This window comes from Dama dama, chromosome 28 (genome assembly GCF_033118175.1).
Source record: "Dama dama isolate Ldn47 chromosome 28, ASM3311817v1, whole genome shotgun sequence".
NCBI lineage: Eukaryota > Metazoa > Chordata > Mammalia > Artiodactyla > Cervidae > Dama > Dama dama.
The window spans coordinates 37,599,004-37,616,653 of NC_083708.1; the positions used below are offsets into that span (position 1 = coordinate 37,599,004).

Sequence of the window (17,650 nt, forward strand, 5' to 3'; positions counted from 1 at the left end):
CATTTAATTTGTTTTTTTCTTTTTCAGCCCATTGTTGCTGAAGGGGGTATTGCAAAGTAAAATAGAATAGCAATCAATAAATGACAAAAACACTGTCATAAGCACATTCACATCATTTTTGTAAAGGTCTGTTTCCTGTAAATATTTCACATACACCTAACCTGTAATTTTCTGTTTCCCATGGACGCTTCTGACCGGAGTTTTGTGTGTCTCTGGCCGCAGCATGGGCTAGCACAGCTGGTCAGTTCATCCGGTGTGTGGAGGGGTCTCCCAGGGGAGAATGCAAGGAGTTAGCTACCCTAGCTGCTTATGTCCAAGTGCTCTTTATTTTATTGGTGAGCATCCTACCTGTTTTCCTTGAAAGAGAGGTATTTACTGCAGCCAGGACTGGAAAAGGACAGGAAAACAGATGGACTGTCATTGGTTACCGTTCCGACTTAATCACATGTTAGGATGAAAATTCTCTTCCCCATGCAATTGTCTCATCACTGATAGGCAAGACCATGGCTGAAGTTGGAAGAGCAAAGTGGAGACTGCGTGCTCAGTCACATCTGATTCTTTGCGACCCCATGGATTGCAGCCTGCCAGGCTCTTCTGTCCATGGGATTTTCCAGGCAAGAATACTGGAGGGAGTTGCCATTTCCTAGTTCAGGGGATCTTCCTGACCCAAGGATCAAACCTGCATCTCTTAGATCTCCTGCATTGGCAGGTGGATACCACTGCGCCACCAAAGTGGAAGGTACCAAACCCAATCTTGGTGCCTTTTAATGCAAATCTTAATAACAGTCCTTGGTTTAAACAAATGAAACATCTGGACAAAGCTTCATCTGATGGGCTGCAGGGGCAATGGGTATAATCTAGTGCTTTCACAGATAAGCCAGGACCTAAGGTCACCTGGGCTTTCTGGTGGTTCAGTCAGTAAAGAGTCTGCCTGCAATGCAGGAGACCACCTACAATGCAGGAGACCTGGGTTCGATCCCTGGGTCGGGAAGATCCCCTGGAGAAGGAAATGGCAACCCACTCCAGTGTTTTTGCCTGGGAAATCCCACAAACAGAGGAGCCTGGTAGGCTATAGTCCATGGGGTCGCAAAGAGCTGGACATGACTGAGCGACTAAACCACCTTAAGTCTCCCTAGTCAGAGATCACATTTGTCTGTCTGTTTCATACTGTCCTCTTTTGGCCAGACTGTTCTGATAAGCCTGCCGCTCTGCCCTCCTATATTGCTAGCTTCCAATCCCACTGCTGAGTGAGCTTTTTTAAAAGTCCTTGTGAGAACACATTGCTGGGTAACACCCCTCAGTATTGTCCTCTTGAGCTGGAATAGTTGAACTCTTCACCGTGGCCCAGGGAGCCTCTTAAGCATCCACCCACCCAGCTGGCCCTGTAGATTTTAAGCTTCCAGGTGCCACGTACCTTGCCTGTCTATTCTCTGCCAGGGTGGTTCATGAGAGCCACTCAATACACTTTCTTGAAGGAGTGAATATGATTTGAGTCGATGAAAAGAAAACAGAGGAAGTGTCTTGCTAATCCATGGGGATAAGGAATGCAAGCCTAAATCTCTATGACCTAAATATTATTTCTATCTCTGATAACAGAGTTGGACAGCAGAATGTAACAGACTACATCCTCCTCCTTCTCCACCATCAGAGGTGTTATGATGCCTACAAACCATTCTGATCCTCAGTCTCCCATCCGCCCCCCCACCCCCACCCCTTCTCCCAACCCAGGGAGAAAAGTGTGAATTTTAGTGCGTCTATTGTTTCCTCCAGCATTAGGCCAGAGATTTTGTTTGGCGTATACTTGGTGTATGTGGCAAGGAAAGGTGCTTTTCTGATTGCTTTGGGGAAAACGAGGCCACATGATGGTGGTGGTGGAGTACTTTGAAATCACGATTTTGAGATCTGTGTTCTTACACGACTGCTTTCTGTTGGATCTCTTTTTAAAACATGCTGCCGTTCAGTTTCATCATGAATGCCTTTCCAAGGACAGTAAATGGTTTTACACACTATGACATCGTTTCCATGGCAACTAATGTATTTTAGCAAAGAGAGAGACTCTGCTAGAAGTAGGCTAAAAAGGACAAATACAGAAATGGCACAGTGTAAAATGTGGGACAATGTGTGTTGTAGTAAAGATTTTTTTTTTCTGACTTCTTGTTTAGCAAAACCTGTGGAAGTAGATCCTGGTTTCTTAACTCTTAGTAGTAAAATGTTTACTGTACCCAACATTATCTAGTATTCTGCTGACACAGTTTCTTTATTTAGTATTTGGATTTCTTTTTTTTTTTTTTTTTGCTTGCTTGTCTGTTTGCTTTAACATGTTGTTCGTTCCATTAACATACAAACATTTGTCATTTCACCCATTTTTAAATGGTGAAACTTCATCTTCACCTTGAGTTCTCCTGTGGTAACTACCTCACATCTCGGCTGCCCTTAATGACAGAGCCTCTGTAAGGGCTGTCTCCACATAGCATCTCTTAAAAAAAAGAATCAAAGGCATTCCAAGCAAGATTTTACCCCACCACTTGCTCCAGTTACTCACCTCTCATCCTCTAAGGTTATTACAATTTAGCTCTTGGATTTTTCAGAAGCTAACATGTAAATATAAGTATGACTGACTGTTAGTAGCTCAGTTATGTCTGACTCTTTGCAACCCCATAGACTGTAGCCCACCAGGCTCCTCCATCCATGGGATTTTCCAGGCAAGAACGCTGGAGTGGGTTGCCATTTCCTTCTCCAAGGGATCTTCTCAACCCAGGTATCAAACCTGGGTTTCCTGCATTGCAGGCAGACTCTTTATCGTTTGAGCCACAGGGGTTATAAGTATACATTTCAAATAATTCCACAAAACATCAAGCCCCATGTGTGAGCCTTTGTGTAAACCTAGTTTTAAAAAAATAAGGGATTGGGTTACCCTGCTTTGTATGCCTGAATGTACTTGGATTTTTTGTTGTGTGATAACAAAATGCTCTTAAGTAAACCCCAAATGGTGGGCAGATAGCAGTCAGTTTCCTATTTAACAGAAAAAGAAGCCAAGGAAACACTCTTATGACTTAGAAAGTTAGCAAACCAGTCTCTGGGCTGGATGAGGGATGATACCCTCATTTATTTTTTGTTGGGACCACATGGTGCCTTTAAAAAATTCAAACCAACATTTAAAACTTGAGCACTTTTGTATAAAAACTGAGATTTCCAGCTTCTCTTGAAAAAATAAAAAAGGAGGTCTGGCCAAGCCTGCCTTCCATCCTGACAGCAGCCTGCCCAGGCAGCATTGCAGCTGTCCCCTTGGAATGGAGCGGGGTTCTCTGCTCACCCCAGCCCCGTCTCACATACTCCATTCATTCCTTGTACCTGCCTGGCTGCTGTGGGTTGTTTAATATGTGAATGTTGCTCTATCCTCTCCGTTTGCCCAATCACAAAGCAAATAAATAGCAGAGCTAGGAGCAGAACTTGGTTTCCAAGCCAACTGCTTCCTCCCTGGCTGTGTCCCAAAATCCTGTGTGTTGGAGCGTAATTCGTAGTTAGTGGTGAGAGAGATCATTAGGAAGCAGAGTCTCCGTGTTGCACCTTACTGCTTGCAATAGAGCCTGGGGTTAATTGTCCTAGGCACATTGTTCATAGATGGGGGGCCTCCCCCTTCTGTTTCTCTCCGAAGGTCGTATGTGCCGTTGGTTGTGATGGGCAAGGTGGCAGTGCTCCACGGGTGTTAACAGTGCATAGAAACACAGGCAAGAGGGGGAAAGCTCCCACAGCATAACAGCGGTCCCCGAGTTTCTAGATTTTTCATTGAGGTGAGTGAATATTTATATAAAAGAAATAAGAAGGGGGTAGTAGCCCAAAGTGTGTCTGACACTGGCCAAGGCCCATGACGTCTTCCCAGTGTGGGAGGCTCAAGGGTGTCCCCAGCCAGTTTTGCTGTCCTCTCCTAGACTCGCCTTTTCCTTTGAATTCCTTCTGGGTCCCCTTGATTTCAGGGAGCTGAAGACGCCCCTGAGGGTGGTGTCCACTTGTCCCCAAGCTCTTCACTGCCCTATGCCCCTCACCACTTTGAACATGCACTCATCACTGTGCCCTTTCTAAGGGTGGGTGAGATGGGAGAAGAGTTGCAGGTGCCGCCACCTGGAACCTTCTTAGAAGGTTCATATGTATAGCAGGACACAGGAGGAGAATGAGCTTGTCTGGGACTAGAAGGAATAGCCAGAGAGGGGAAAATTTTTTTTTTTCCCTGGGGAAACGGGGTAATGAGGAATACCCCACAACGAAAGGCCTTGTCTGAGCAGGGTCCTGTCTTGGGGCCAGCCCCAGCTGGGGGTGGCACGGCAGAGCAGGGTGCCCTGCGTGGCTGCATGCAGCTGTGGAGGCCCCGGGAGCCCACTGTGAGAGTGGGCCTGTCCCTGGGTTGCAGGCAGGCAGCCAGGGACTGCCCCCTCGCCAGAGAACATTGAGGCGCTTCTGTGTGCACTCTGTATGTGTCTCAGCTTTCTTTGGAATTGTGGCAGAGTCTGGCCCTGCCTGGTCTTTTTTTGTGCCTTGGATCCTAAGTTAAGAATAACTGAAGGAACACTGCCCCTGTTGACACGCTTGATATGGAAGCTGCTATCAAATGGCCATTTTATCCATGGTGGCCACTGACATCACACCACGTACAGCTCTGAGTTCTCACTTGAGTTCTGATTGAATAGAGCTGTGATCGTTGGAGCAGAAAGAAGCCATTCAGACGTGAATATGTGGAGACGTGTCTAGTAACGTGCAGATGTTTTCTGGCAGGTCAATAAATATTTTAAGTCTTTTGCAAGTAGTGAAAAGGGTTGAATTGGGAATAGAGGAAATTCTGTGGCAAGAGAAAAGTATACCTCATTTCTCTCTCAATCTTCCATTTCTTAAAATAATCAAACAAAAGCCCAAGCCACAATTTAAATCTTGGCTACATCGTGGCCCTTCCTTACATCGTATCTCATTCAAGACGTGATTATGATTCTAATGTAAAAGGAAACACTGGGTAACATTAAAAGTAACAGCCGAATCTTCAGATTGGATCTTTGTCACTTATTTATAGCTAAAGACATGGGACTAAATTTAAAGAACAGGTCGTCTTCTGGGTACGTGAGTGTGTGTGGCATATGGGTGCACCCTGGATTTATAACCCCCTTCCTTCCCCAGCACCCTCCCAGCTCCTACATGCAGGAGGTGGCGAGTCGGCCTGATTGAGTGTGAGTTTCATTTCCTAGGTTTCCGTTGTTCAATTCTTCATTAGTCACCCTGCTCCTCGCCACCCTTCACACCTCCATCCGCAGAGATGGCACAGGTCTCCTTTGTGTTGCCAGCACGGTACTTACTCACTGCCATTCTGGCCACAGACAAGCTGGTGTTCCATTGGAGAGGCAGGGACCAGTCCTACCTGAAGTGCTGTAGGCGCACAGAGAGGAAATCCAATTCTTCCTAGAAGTGGGGCCAGAGGGAAACAGGAGCGGAAAGGTGGTTCTGTCCTGGGCCCTGAAGGTCCATCAGGAGAGGATGCTGCTTACCCAGCAGAGTGGGTGAGACTGGAATGAGGATCCTTAGTCCAGTGCCAGGAACATTCTGGGGGCTCTGTCTGGTTTTCTGCCCTTTCCTGAGAGAGAGGTGGGTTGAAAGTATACTGGTGGCTGCAGGTGTGTGCCCCTCACTGCCCTACTTCTAAGCTGGTGTACGCTGTCCCTCACCACCTGGCCTCTGCCTTCGCTCCCCACGTTTCTCCCTCTAGCTTCCCACCATCTGCAGCCGCCCTGCGCACTGTCAAGCCTCTTGCCATTCTCCAAACACGTGGCCAGTGTCCCTTTGCCAAGTCAGGGTATTCCTCTGCCGGCACTGTCTTCTCACAGGGTATACGGTAGGTGCCCGTGGGAGAGGTCCCCTGGCATCTGAAATAGGAGAGGAGGAGGGGTGGGGTGGGGGTGGCTGTATCAAGAAGGAGCTCGAAGTTGAGGGCTTCTCAGTATTATTTTTGGAATTTCCTCTAAAAATAAAAATCTTTGTGTATTCTCCCAATGATGGAGGACCTGAACTGATCTAGAGAGTGGGGAAGATTCATTTTGGGTCCAGGCCTCATCCTTCAGCTTCCCTTCCTGCAGTTGATCACACATTTGCAGCATTTATGGATCTGCCTTTTCCACTGGGGGAATCTGGGTCACTTCAGTCATGTTCTCAAACAAAGTATCAGTACTACTTCAGCAGGAAGAACAAAAGCATGGACCATGCCCTAATGTCCGCAGGCCCAGGATTGAATACATTTATATGGAAATAGTCAACTACTATTTGGGATTCCCTGGTGGCTCAGATGGTAAAGAATCTGCCTGCAATGCGGGAGACCTGGGCTCCATCCCTGGATCAGGAAGATCCCCTGGAGAAGGGAATGGCTACCCACTCCAGTATTCTTGCCTGAAGAATTCCATGGACAGAGGAGCCTGGCAGGCTACAGCCCATGGGGTCACAAAGAGTCAGACATGATTGAGTGAATAAGCCCAAAGGTGAATAATTGGTCAGATTTTTAATGTGAAATGAAAGTGTTAGTCACTCAGTCCTGTCCGACTCTGAAACTCCCTGGACTATAGCCCGCCAGACTCCTCTGTCCATGTAATTCTCCAGGCAAGAATATTAGATGGGTTGCCATTTCCTTCTCCAGGGGATCTTCCCACCCAGGGATTGAATCCAAGTCTCTGGTATTGCAGGCAGATTCTTTACCATCTGAGCTACCAGGGAAGCCCTTTTTAAATATAGGAGTCATTGAAATAAAATATTACCTCTATTTCATCTAAGTATTTGATGACCAAAATTTATTTGTTCTCTACTTTTCATAAATAGCCTCCATTTAAAAATGGTATAACTGGTTTTAAAAAAAACTAAAGCTACTCTTCATTCAAGATGGGTTGCCATATGAATTTTACTTTCAGGCAATTCTATTTCATCCACCCATATTCTCTTTGAAACAATGGAGCTGGTGCCTAAAAATATCTCAGGCCGTGTGTGCTTGCTGTGAGTCTTTGAAGTTGACGCTGTGACATCCTTCTGGTTTCTGGCTGCGGGATGGTGCATATATGTATTGTCTTTGTTAATTAACTCCATCTTTTTAGTAAGCCTGAAACAGAAATTGGATGATGCTGCATGTGTGTACGTATGGATAAGATTCTTTGTGTAGTAGTGAGCCAGCAGCTGCAAGTGGGTTTTCAGTTTTCCTTTTAGTACTGCTTGTTAAAGAGCTGTGGAGTGAAGGCTCATTCTTTCAGAGCATGTTGCTGAACTTGGTACCCTCTGAGGCTGCTATTGTGCTGTGTACATGGGAGAGGCCAAGTTTCCTCACTGATTTGGACAAGGGTAATGATTCTCCACCTGCTCTTTCTGTGGCAGAGGAAGGCAACCCTCCCCTGGCAAATTGGAATATTCTACTTTATAAATCAGAATGCTGCTGCTGTTGCTATTGAATCGCTTCAGTTGTGTCCAACTCTTTGCAACCCCATGGACTGTAGCCCACCAGGCTCCTCTGTTCATGAGATTCTCCAGGCAAGAATATTGGAGTGGGTTGCCATTCCCTTCTCCAGGGGATCTTTCCAACCCAGGGATCAAACCTTCATCTCTTAGGTCTCCTGCTTTGGCAGGCAAGTTCTTTACCCCTAGCACCACCTGGGAAGTCCATATATCAGAATGACGGCCTTCCTAAACCTCTTTGTAAGTATTTAAGAATGGAAGTCAGTCTTCTCTGTATAGATAGATGTTCCCTTTGGTGAAAAGTTCTTATAGTACTGACTGACTCTTTGCAGGTTATAGAGAGGACAGTTGAAATTTCTAGAAAGAGAGAATTCCTTTTTCTTTTTTCTTTAACAGCTCAACACTGTCTAGATCCCCAGGGGGGAGCCAGAAGAGAAGGCACGTATTGCCTAGTGGCATTTGGTAGGCTAAGACAGCGTGTCTCAGAAGCCAGGAAGAGATGGGGCTGTGGGTTGCCCAGGCATGGACTGTGGCGAGCTCATTAGCACATTCTCTCCCCCCAGCCTCTGTGCTGCTTCTCTTGCGTGTCTGCAGTGAGTTCATGATTTGAATGCCCATCTGCAGAAGACAATATATCAGTTTCTAATTCTCTTCCCCATGGCCATTTTTTCTTCCCTTCATTCTGAGTCATCTTTGATTAAACAAAACAAAGACGTGACTGTTAATTATGTCATCTTCCAAATAGTGTAAAAATTCTCTTGTGTGTGTATGAAGGGGGGATGGTTTTGATGGGGTTGATAATTTATGATGGGGGTATTTTAAACCATAGGCCAGAAAGAAAGATGCTAAGAATCATACTAAAAGCAAGTTTGAGTCTCTACTAAGGTAGGAAAAATTGTTTCTGCTTTTTTTTTCCCCCAGATTTTTCAAACCTTTTACTTTCTACCCTGACATATTGTTGTCAACATAATTCCATTCAACTATTTTTATTGTTCTCTTTAGGTACCTTATTAAAACAGAAGCTTTGTTCAAGCAGCTAGAATCACAAAGAATAAATGAGGTATTGGAACACAGTATTGGCAGGTTGTAGGCAGAGTACTGGTAAAGAATCCACCTGCAATGCAGGAGATCCCAGTTTGATTCCTGGGTCAGGAAGATCCCCCGGAGAAGGGATAGGCTACCCACTCCAGTAATCTTGGGCCTCCCTGTTGGCTCAGATGGTAGAGAATCCACCTACAATGCAAGAAACCTCGGTTTGATCCCTGGGTTTGGAAGATCCCCTGGAGGAGGGCATGGCAACCCACTCCAGTATTTTTGCCTGGAGAATCCCCATGGACAGAGGAGCCTGGTGGACTGCAGTCCATGGGGTCGCAAAGAGTCAGACACGACTGAGTGACGAAGCAGCAACAGCAGCAGGAGACAGAGAGCATGAGAAATCTGGAGGTCCTGGTCCTGGCATTTTAAAGATTGATGTGAAGTGGGCATGAGTGCCATCAGTCGGCATCAGCTGCGCCCAGGACTTGACACTAGGTTCTAAGGTGATCTCGGGACTAGGTTTCCATGCACAAGTTGTGCAGGCAGGTGGGTTGGCAGAGCCTCTTGGAGAGGGTCTCCCAAGCTGATGGGAAAGCAGGCCCATGCCAAGAAGCCTATTTTGACAGTGAGACTTGCCCACAGTCAGACAGGAAGTGGGGCAGATAGAGTCTGGGGATTAAGGAGAGATTTAAGCCAAGAAGTACGTTGAACAAGACCTCGGGGACACATTTTTAACATGTCCCAGCTATGGATGACTTATAGGCACTCTGAAGAAGGAGTGTGTGTGTGTGTGTGTATGCGCGCCCGCGCGCGCACATGCGCATACTCAAGATCTCATCCCTATTTTTCCTGGCTCTGGAAACTGAAGACCTCATGCTGGCTTCCTTTGGTTGTACAGGCCCAGGTCTTTGCAGTTGCAGGTAGGTGTTGGTGGCAACTGTGACTTCACAACAATTGTGTGAAGAAGAAAAAAAAATTGTGGGCAAATCGATTGTCTGCAGCAAATGAAAATTCTATGGTGGTGCTTTGTGGGTGGTTTACAAGCAAAGAAAGCTCAGTTCCCTTCTAATGTTTTTTTTTTTTTTCTTCTACAGTTTTTTGAAGAAGCAGGATGCTGATCTAGACGTGGAAAAAGTAAGTTGGCAAGTTTTGCACTAAAAGCATGTGCCTTGTAAATTAGACAGGGTTGTCCACCAGGATTAGGTCCACTTTGAACTTGGAATTGTGACTTTGAGCCAATGGGTTTCTGAGAGTGAGGTTGAATTAGAGGTGGAGCTGATGTATGATAGAGAAAGCCTTAGCTTACTTAGGTGAACCTACCACTTGCCCCTCTCCCCTTATTTGTAACACTCAATTTTGACAATTATGGGAACATATGTTTTAGCTCTGAGATACATCTCCCCAGCCCAGAAATAGAACAGAACAGCTGTCCTGTGGCTGCTGAGTCTTCAAGGGCTGGTGGGGGATGAGCAGTCCTCCAACTTCTGGTTAAGAATGCTTAAGAGAAGGTTCATTCATTGTTGGGTTTTCCTCTGCTTTCAGATGGCTGCTGTTTACTGTTGCCCTAGTTGTACCTTCAAATTGCAGTCACTGTGTGACAGGTCATGCTTTCATTCGCTTAACATTTTTTTGGTGCCCACTGGGTGCTGGACACCTTGCTAGACTCTGCCGAGACAAAAATGAATGTGAACGACAATACACAGATAATTATTGCACAATCTGATAGAGCTGGGCATCCAGAGAAGCTGCTGGAGGGAGGGGGTGTGTGAAGGAACCATGTGTTCATTCTTTCTGTAGACTGGATGAGTCTTCTCTGCCTGTGCTTCCCTTGCCTCCCAGGCCCCTTGGGTTCCCAGCAAAGGCTGGACTTAAACAGGTCTCACCAGCTAGCTATAGGATCCTTTAATGCCCCAGACTCCACTGACCAGTCACATGGCCTTGAGTGTAATCTTTTATTGGATCCCTAGTCAGTCAGGGACTGCCATCTCATCATTCTAGAATGACTTAGATGTTATTTCTTATCTTGAATTTATGTGCAAGAGAGGTTCTTCTCCTAAACTAGAGCCATTCTGTCTGCAGACAGTGCACTTTTATTTTTGAGTCGAGGAAATGCACCTGTCTTGAAACCTTGTTTAAGAACAGTTATGAGCAACCCCTGATCTTTGACCCCGTGCAAACTCCCCAGCTTCTGCAGAATGATCTGTGATCTCCTGGGCCAGGCCAGACCCCCAGCAGCCAGAGTCTCTGGGTTTCAGGAGCCACCCCAGGGTGGTGTAGCTCAGAACAGCAGAACACCCAGCAGAGATGGGGGCAGGGAGAAGGTCCAAGAAGTGCCCGGTGATGCTGCAGGCTACAGACCCTGCCTGGCCTCATGCGGCCCAGGCCACAGTGAATCCCACAACCACAAGGCCAGGAGATCCAGCTCATGGATGGGGTGCATCTGTCTGTGAGCCTACGGGCAGACCAGAGGGCTGCAAATGGAGTGGGGAGCCCTGAGTGGAGTGAATTAAATTTTTACTTCAGCTCTGCCGTTCACATGCTCTAAGATCTTAGGCAAATCTCTTTTCCTTTCTGAGCCTCATTTTTCTCATCAGTAGCGAGAAAATTCCTTTTCCAGGACCAAGTAAAATTAAAATTAAAAACACGAAACATATTTTTTTTATTTTGTTTTCTAACTTGAGCCTTGTATCAGAAAGGAAAAGTGGTTGTTGGCCACAGTCTAAAGAAGACTTAATAAGGCTGGCCATGGGCTGGGAGCTCCCTGCAGGTGGAGCCTGATCAGTTGTCCTGGCAGCAAGGTGTGTCTAACAGTGGGATGAACTGTGTCACTGACCCTGTTTTGGGCGTTGCACGTTTGTTAGTGCTGAGGGAATTTAGACTAAAAGAAGCTAAATCTGGGGTGGGAAATGCTTCTTGAGCTGCGTGAGTTTGGGCTCCTCTGAAGGGTTCTGCCCACACCCTCTCAGTCAAGTAGTTAGTGACCTGAAAAACACTTAACCACCAGAGGGAAGTTCACTATTTTAAAAGCTCTGATTCAAAAACTTCAATTCCAGAATCTTTTTCTAATGCTCAGAGAAGGCTATTGAGTACAGATATGCCAAATAATCTTTTTGCCTGTGTTTATATACCTGCCAGGAAGAATCTAGTACAGGGTGTACCTCCATTGTTTAAGTAAATGATACCTGTTAGCCAACCCAAGTGAAAAAGATTCACTGATGTCAGAATGTCTTTGTTGCCTAATGGATTTTTGAGTTTTCTCTTTTCGTTGAACATTTTTGTAAGGATAGAATTAGGAAAGGAAAATTAGCTTTGTTTTGACATGTCAAAGCTCAGAGATACATCAACATACATTCTATTATTATTGTCTGTAGTTTACTGGATTTCCACTACATACTGAGTGCTTTTTATGTATGCCAGACTTCACCATTACAGCATTTTGTGAGGTGACCATGTCCCTTACCATGAGTTGCTCAAGGCACCATAGTAGTAGCAAGGATTCTAATCATACTTATCCAGTCCAAAGCCTTCTCTTTCCCATGCCCCATCTTGCCTTGGAATTGATACAGTGTTCAATGTATCTTTTAATGTTTTCTATTGTGGTAAAAGTCACATAATATAAAACATACTGTTTTAACCATGTTTAACTATATAGTTCAGTGGAACTAAGTAACAACTCTCACCATCATCCATCTCCCAGATTTTTCACCTTCCTAAAATAAACTCTGTTCCCATTAAGTACCAACTCCCCATCCTCCCTCCCCACCTCACCTCCATCCCCCAGACTCTGACATCTACCGGTATACTTCCAATTCTATGCATTTGACTGTTGAGACAGTCTATTTGTGTTATCTCCTTTTAAAAAGTCTTATGAGTAAGTAGTAAAAAAGCAATGTTACTTTCTAGAGAGGTCTTCCTTGACTCCCAGTCTGGCTGGAGGCATAGTTATTTGTACAGTAGCCCTCTAATTTCTGTTTCCTGCTGGAATGTAGCCTTCGGTCTGAAGCCTAGAGCCTGCAGCTGGTATGCCTTCTTAAGGTGTTGAATGCCACATGACCAAATTGAGGGGTAATGAGACCCAATAAAAGCTACCTTAGTAGGTAGAAAAGTTAAAAACTTTATTGCATACCCCAGAAATCATGTTTCTCTTCTCCAGCTATGGGTTTTATTTGTGGAAATCATGCTTGTTAATAGCATTATATGGAGATAGGATGATCATTCCCTGACTTTCTCCCCAAAAGTACAGTTTTAAGCAGACAAACGAATAGATAATTCTTAGAATGAAGACATCTGGGCAAGTAAAGCAAGTCTAAAGGGAGAAGCAGTAAGAACACAAGGGAAGCATTAAACTTTTTTTTGTTTGTTTCGCAGAATCTTATGGAATTATTGAGGAATATACTTCTGAGTATAGCTTCCATAAATCACTAATTTAAATATATAAGGTGTGTCTTCTAAAAGTGAAACCCATCCTCAAGTGAATTTTAGAGAATATGTAATCTGCTGGGAAAGACTGAAGGTGGGAGGAGAAGGGAACAGAGGATGAGATGGTTGGATGGCATCACCGACTCAATGGACATGAGTTTGGGTAAACTCTGGGAGTTGGTGATGGACAGGGAAGCCTGGTATGCTGCAGTCCATGGGGTTGCAAAGAGTCGGACACGACTGAGCAACTGAACTGACTGAATTAATTTTGTTTTTATGTCAGAAACACAAAAATGTACTTTTTAAAATAAAAAGCTGATAAAATTGAGTCATCTTACTTAGTAATTTAAACCTTGATCTAAATGAATTTGATTAACATCTCTTTGGTCATAACTACTCTCAAAGTTCTGGGGGGAGAGGTTTGATTTTCGTGTACCCTACATGGCCTTGGTCCAGCATGATTAAAGTGTTTTGGCGTCTGCCTCGAGCGAGGCCCCTGTTATATCTGTAGCTCCAGTGAAACCAAGAATTCCTTTACTGCTATTCCAGCTGTTTGCAGGGCTTAGATAGGTGCCTTCAGGCCTCAAATATGGCAAAAATACTACTGTCTCTTTGGTAGTAGGCCACCTCAACTAAAATCATCCTTTTTTTTTTTTTTTCCATTTATTTTTATTAGTTGGAGGCTAGTTACTTTACAATATTGTAGTGATTTTTGCTGTACATTGACATGAATCAGCCATGGATTTACATGTATTCCCCATCCCGATCCCCCCTCCCGCCTCCCAAAATCATCCTTGAGAAAGAAAAGTAAATTAAAAAAATTACCTCCTGCTTTAGAGTTGTTTACTTTCTCTCAATGAATTACTTTTTCTCAGTGAATTACTAAAAAATGGAGTAACGTCTGTGTTCAACGGTAAATGTAGAATGCACATAGAAGTTACTCCATTTTTCAATCTGTCTTTTGTTTTAATAAGTCCCAAAAGAAATGATAAAAAAAAATCCTAGATTCTTATTGTGAGGCCAAATGTCTTGTGAAAAAAAAAAAAAAAGATCTCTTTCTAAACAGTGAATGGTTCAAAATTCAAGACTGCATTAGAAAATAAGCTTTAAAGTCATGTATGATTCCTACACAGCCAGTTGAAAAGAGAAAAAAGATTAATTCAAATTTTTCTTTGCATGTGTGCCAAGTCTATTCAGTCGTGTTCGACTCTTTGTGACCCAATGGATTGTGTCCCGCCAGGCTCCTCTGTTCATTGAATTCTCCAGGCAAGCATACTGGAGTGGGTTGCCATGCCTTTCCCCAGGGGATCGTCCCAACCCGGGGATCAAACCCGCGTCTCCTGCATTGTAGGCAGATTCTTTACCACTGAGCCATCAGGGAAGCCTTTAGTGGGGGTAATATAATTTCCAGGGGTCAGAGGATCATCAGGACTTATATGGAATGTCCAAAGGCTTAAGAATGCTGGTCAGTGGGAAGGCATGTGGCTGTGTCTCCGTGGGCATGTGGGGGGTTTGGTGTCGGGGGTACCACCTCCCTGGGTACGCTGCTTGCTCTGAGGAAAAGGAGGGAGAGAGAAGAGGAGGAACAGCGTGAGTATAATGTGCTGCTGTCTGTAGAAGCTACTCTTCCTGAATGGAGGGGAGCGCTCCCCAGGTGCTTGTGGGTCCCTTAGGCCCTCTGACACGTGCGTAGAATACGGCCAACTCCAGGACCTGTGAGATGCCCAGTTAGCTTCCTTTCTCCATGCCCTTGGCCCCAACCTCACACACAGACTGACCTATTCTACTGGTGACTGATCATCGGGAAAGACTAGCCTCTGTTTCACTTAGTGGAGGCCAAGCCTGACACAGCCTACTCTCCTGATGATTAGGGATCAAGAAAAAGGAATGGCTTTTGGTTGGGGATGGGGGAATGTCTGTGTTTAGGAGCAAGGAACTTTCACAGAATTTTGTTTTAGATTGAAGAGCAAACTTTTTAAAGTCCTGGACCAAATATTTTTGTTGTTAACGCATCACCCATAATAACTGACCAATTTTATTTTGCATAAATCTCTAGATTGTAAAACTAAGCGCCACCACTGTCCAAGAAGAAAAAACATGCCCTCTGCCAATTCGAATTTCCAAGATAATAAGAAATCCTTCTTCCTAGATATTATAAACTCAGGCAGATATTGCTGGCAGTTGGAAGAACTACGGGTAACAGTATTAGATTGTGATTCAAGGAAAGAGCTGAAAGGTTGGGATGGATTGTCTGCTCCTGGATGCAGAAGAGTTAATTTATCCTTTCCTCAAACATTGATGAACTCAGGTGGGCCAACCACTGTGTAGACCACATGTCATCTTATTCAGTTGTCCTGTTTTGCATGTGAGGAAAATGAAGCTCAACAGAAATGAAGTGATTTACCCAAAGACTTGAGTCTAGGAAGCAGCAAGATCTAAATTAGGTCTCGGTCTCTTTCCACTCCATGGTGGGGGTTCTGTCCTGAGGTTCCCTTGAGCAGAAGACAAATGAATCAGTGTCAGCCTGCCATCAAACTGGTAGTTTTATATGTACCTTTCACTTTCCCTTCCTTGATTTTAAAAGGACTTTCTCCCTTATGGTGTGGTTTTTAAAATAGTAATGATGTTTTTTTATCAGGGAGATGTTAGAAACTCAAAATGGGAACCATGTCCGGCAACCTGACCTGGTACCACCAGCTGGTCCCCTGGGTGACAGCGTGAGAGCTGACTTGGAGAGATGGTGGTAGTGGGAGTCCGGGCAGGCCTGTGGGACCTTCCTCCTCTTTCCGAGGCCGGTTCCTAGGCTGGGGATCATGCTGTTGTATTGCTCATCTCACTAGCATTCATCATTCTCTGAAGGCTGGATGTTGCCAGGCGAGGGTGGGGAGAAATGCTGCCCACATCACAATAGAGAATCAAGACACGATCCCACCTACGCTGGAGGCTCTCTCCTCCCGTGTGTGCAGGCAGAGTGCTGGATCATCTCTTCCACAGCAGTGAAGAGGCCTGCTGGGTGGAGGTTCAGTCATCTGGTTGTCTGCCCTGCTTGGACTTACTGTCTGCTGAATGTGTGTGTGAAGCAGAGATTATTAGTAAAATGTGCACTCAGAATGGCTTAAAAGATGCCTTTTATCACCATCCCCAAACACTTTTAAAAGCAGAGCCGTACTCGTTCCAAGTCTGGTTTGGAATAGGCCATAAAAACACATACAAATTCAAACTTCTCCCTTGAAAAAGGTTATTCCTGCCCACTTTTGGCCCACAGCAAAATTTAACTAATCAGAAAACCTTCCTTTTAGTTTATGGTGACTGTCATCACAAATGAGTACAAACGTGGTGTCTTCACAGAGATCTGGTCTCTTCATGCTTTTGGAGTCCGAGTCCAGTGTTAAGATATCAGCAGGAATACATGCCTTTTGGAGGCTTTCGTTGCCGGGGGAGATTCTCGGGGGAGATTCTCAGGGGAGAATCAGTTGCTTGTCTCTTCTTTCCCAGTGTTTGGGGGCTCCAGATGCTCTGTGACTTGTGGCCGCATCTCTCCAGTCCCTGCCTCTGCCTTCAGGTTACCTTCTTCCCCTGTGCATCTCCGTCTCCTCTCCCTCTGCATCCTCTTATAAGGATGCCTGTGATGGCTTTGAGCACCTGCTGAATAATCTAGAATCATCTCCTCCTGTGGACATTCTTAGCTTTATCATATCACAGCATGCCATGTCAGATCATATTCACAGATTGCAGGAATTAGGAAGGGAATATCTTAGGGAGGGGGAGACATTTTTCTGCCTCTCACACCTTCTCTGGGGGAATTTCTGTGTGTTTCATTTCCTGAAACTTAAAGCCTGTCACCATTTATTTTGCAAGTTACTTGAGTGAATTTGATCTTCCTGGAGGGGACCGCTTGGAAGACCTAGGAACCAATCTTGTCTCCCAGGTCTCACTCAGAAAAGGCAAGGCCAGGCCTGTCTTCATTCTCAGATTGGGATTAATGTGAGAATGAAGAATTAGGGGCTCTGAGAGCAGAGAGGGGCCTAGGAAGTCAGATCTTCCAGTATGAGAGAGAAAAACGGGCTACAGAGACAGGGTCATGGAGACAAGGAGTGGAATGGGATGAACAGTCACTGCATCAGCCCCCTTCCAGTGTGTTCCTGCAGGCCTTCAAGCTGTTGCTCATCAGATGAACCTCTTGGTCTTCCTTCATGCAAGAGCTCTTAACCTGAAAAACCATCCCCGAAAACCCATCTTTTCTCGACCAACAGCCCTGGTTCTTATAAATCTTCTTACATTACCTGATGTCAGGAATTCTGTTATTCTGGTTACTTCCTTCTGGATGCATTCCCTTTATGTCATTGTCTCTTTGAAAGCATGGCACTCAGACACAAGCAGTACTTCAGAGATGTCTCAGCAAGTGTAAAGTAAGGTCTCTACACCAAAGACTCCTAAGGCCTGTGAGATGCACGTTTTCTGCATCATTAAATGCTGAACCAGTGCAGATCAGCATCACGTCTCTGATTCAACCGCTCAGTGGCACTCTTAGCTTACATTGAGCTTGTATTCAATAAAAATCCTTAAGACGTTAAAATATGAATTGCTTTAAACCCAGCCCCTTTGCCCCTGCCACGTAAAAATGCTGGGCTTCTGTCTGGGCTTCAGGATGGGGTCAGCTGGGAATCCAGAATATTTTCCAGATGAGAATCCAGGGAATAGACGGATCCATGGCCAGGGACACGCTCACGGGGAC

The 17,650-nt window shown here is 45.1% G+C and overlaps 1 protein-coding gene across 3 annotated transcripts in view; it reads left to right on the plus strand.

The window, feature by feature from the left end:
- FYN (FYN proto-oncogene, Src family tyrosine kinase) overlaps window positions 1-17,650 on the plus strand; it is a 212,742-nt gene that overhangs the window by 19,080 nt on the left and 176,012 nt on the right. For 2 of the 3 annotated variants that reach the window (XM_061131686.1, XM_061131690.1), the window contains exon 2: window positions 9,591-9,630. The gene's annotated coding sequence lies outside the window, so the exon portion shown is untranslated. Of the gene's footprint in view, window positions 1-3,772; window positions 3,792-9,590; window positions 9,631-17,650 lie in introns of those variants that run through there. The other variant, XM_061131687.1, reaches the window with a different exon arrangement.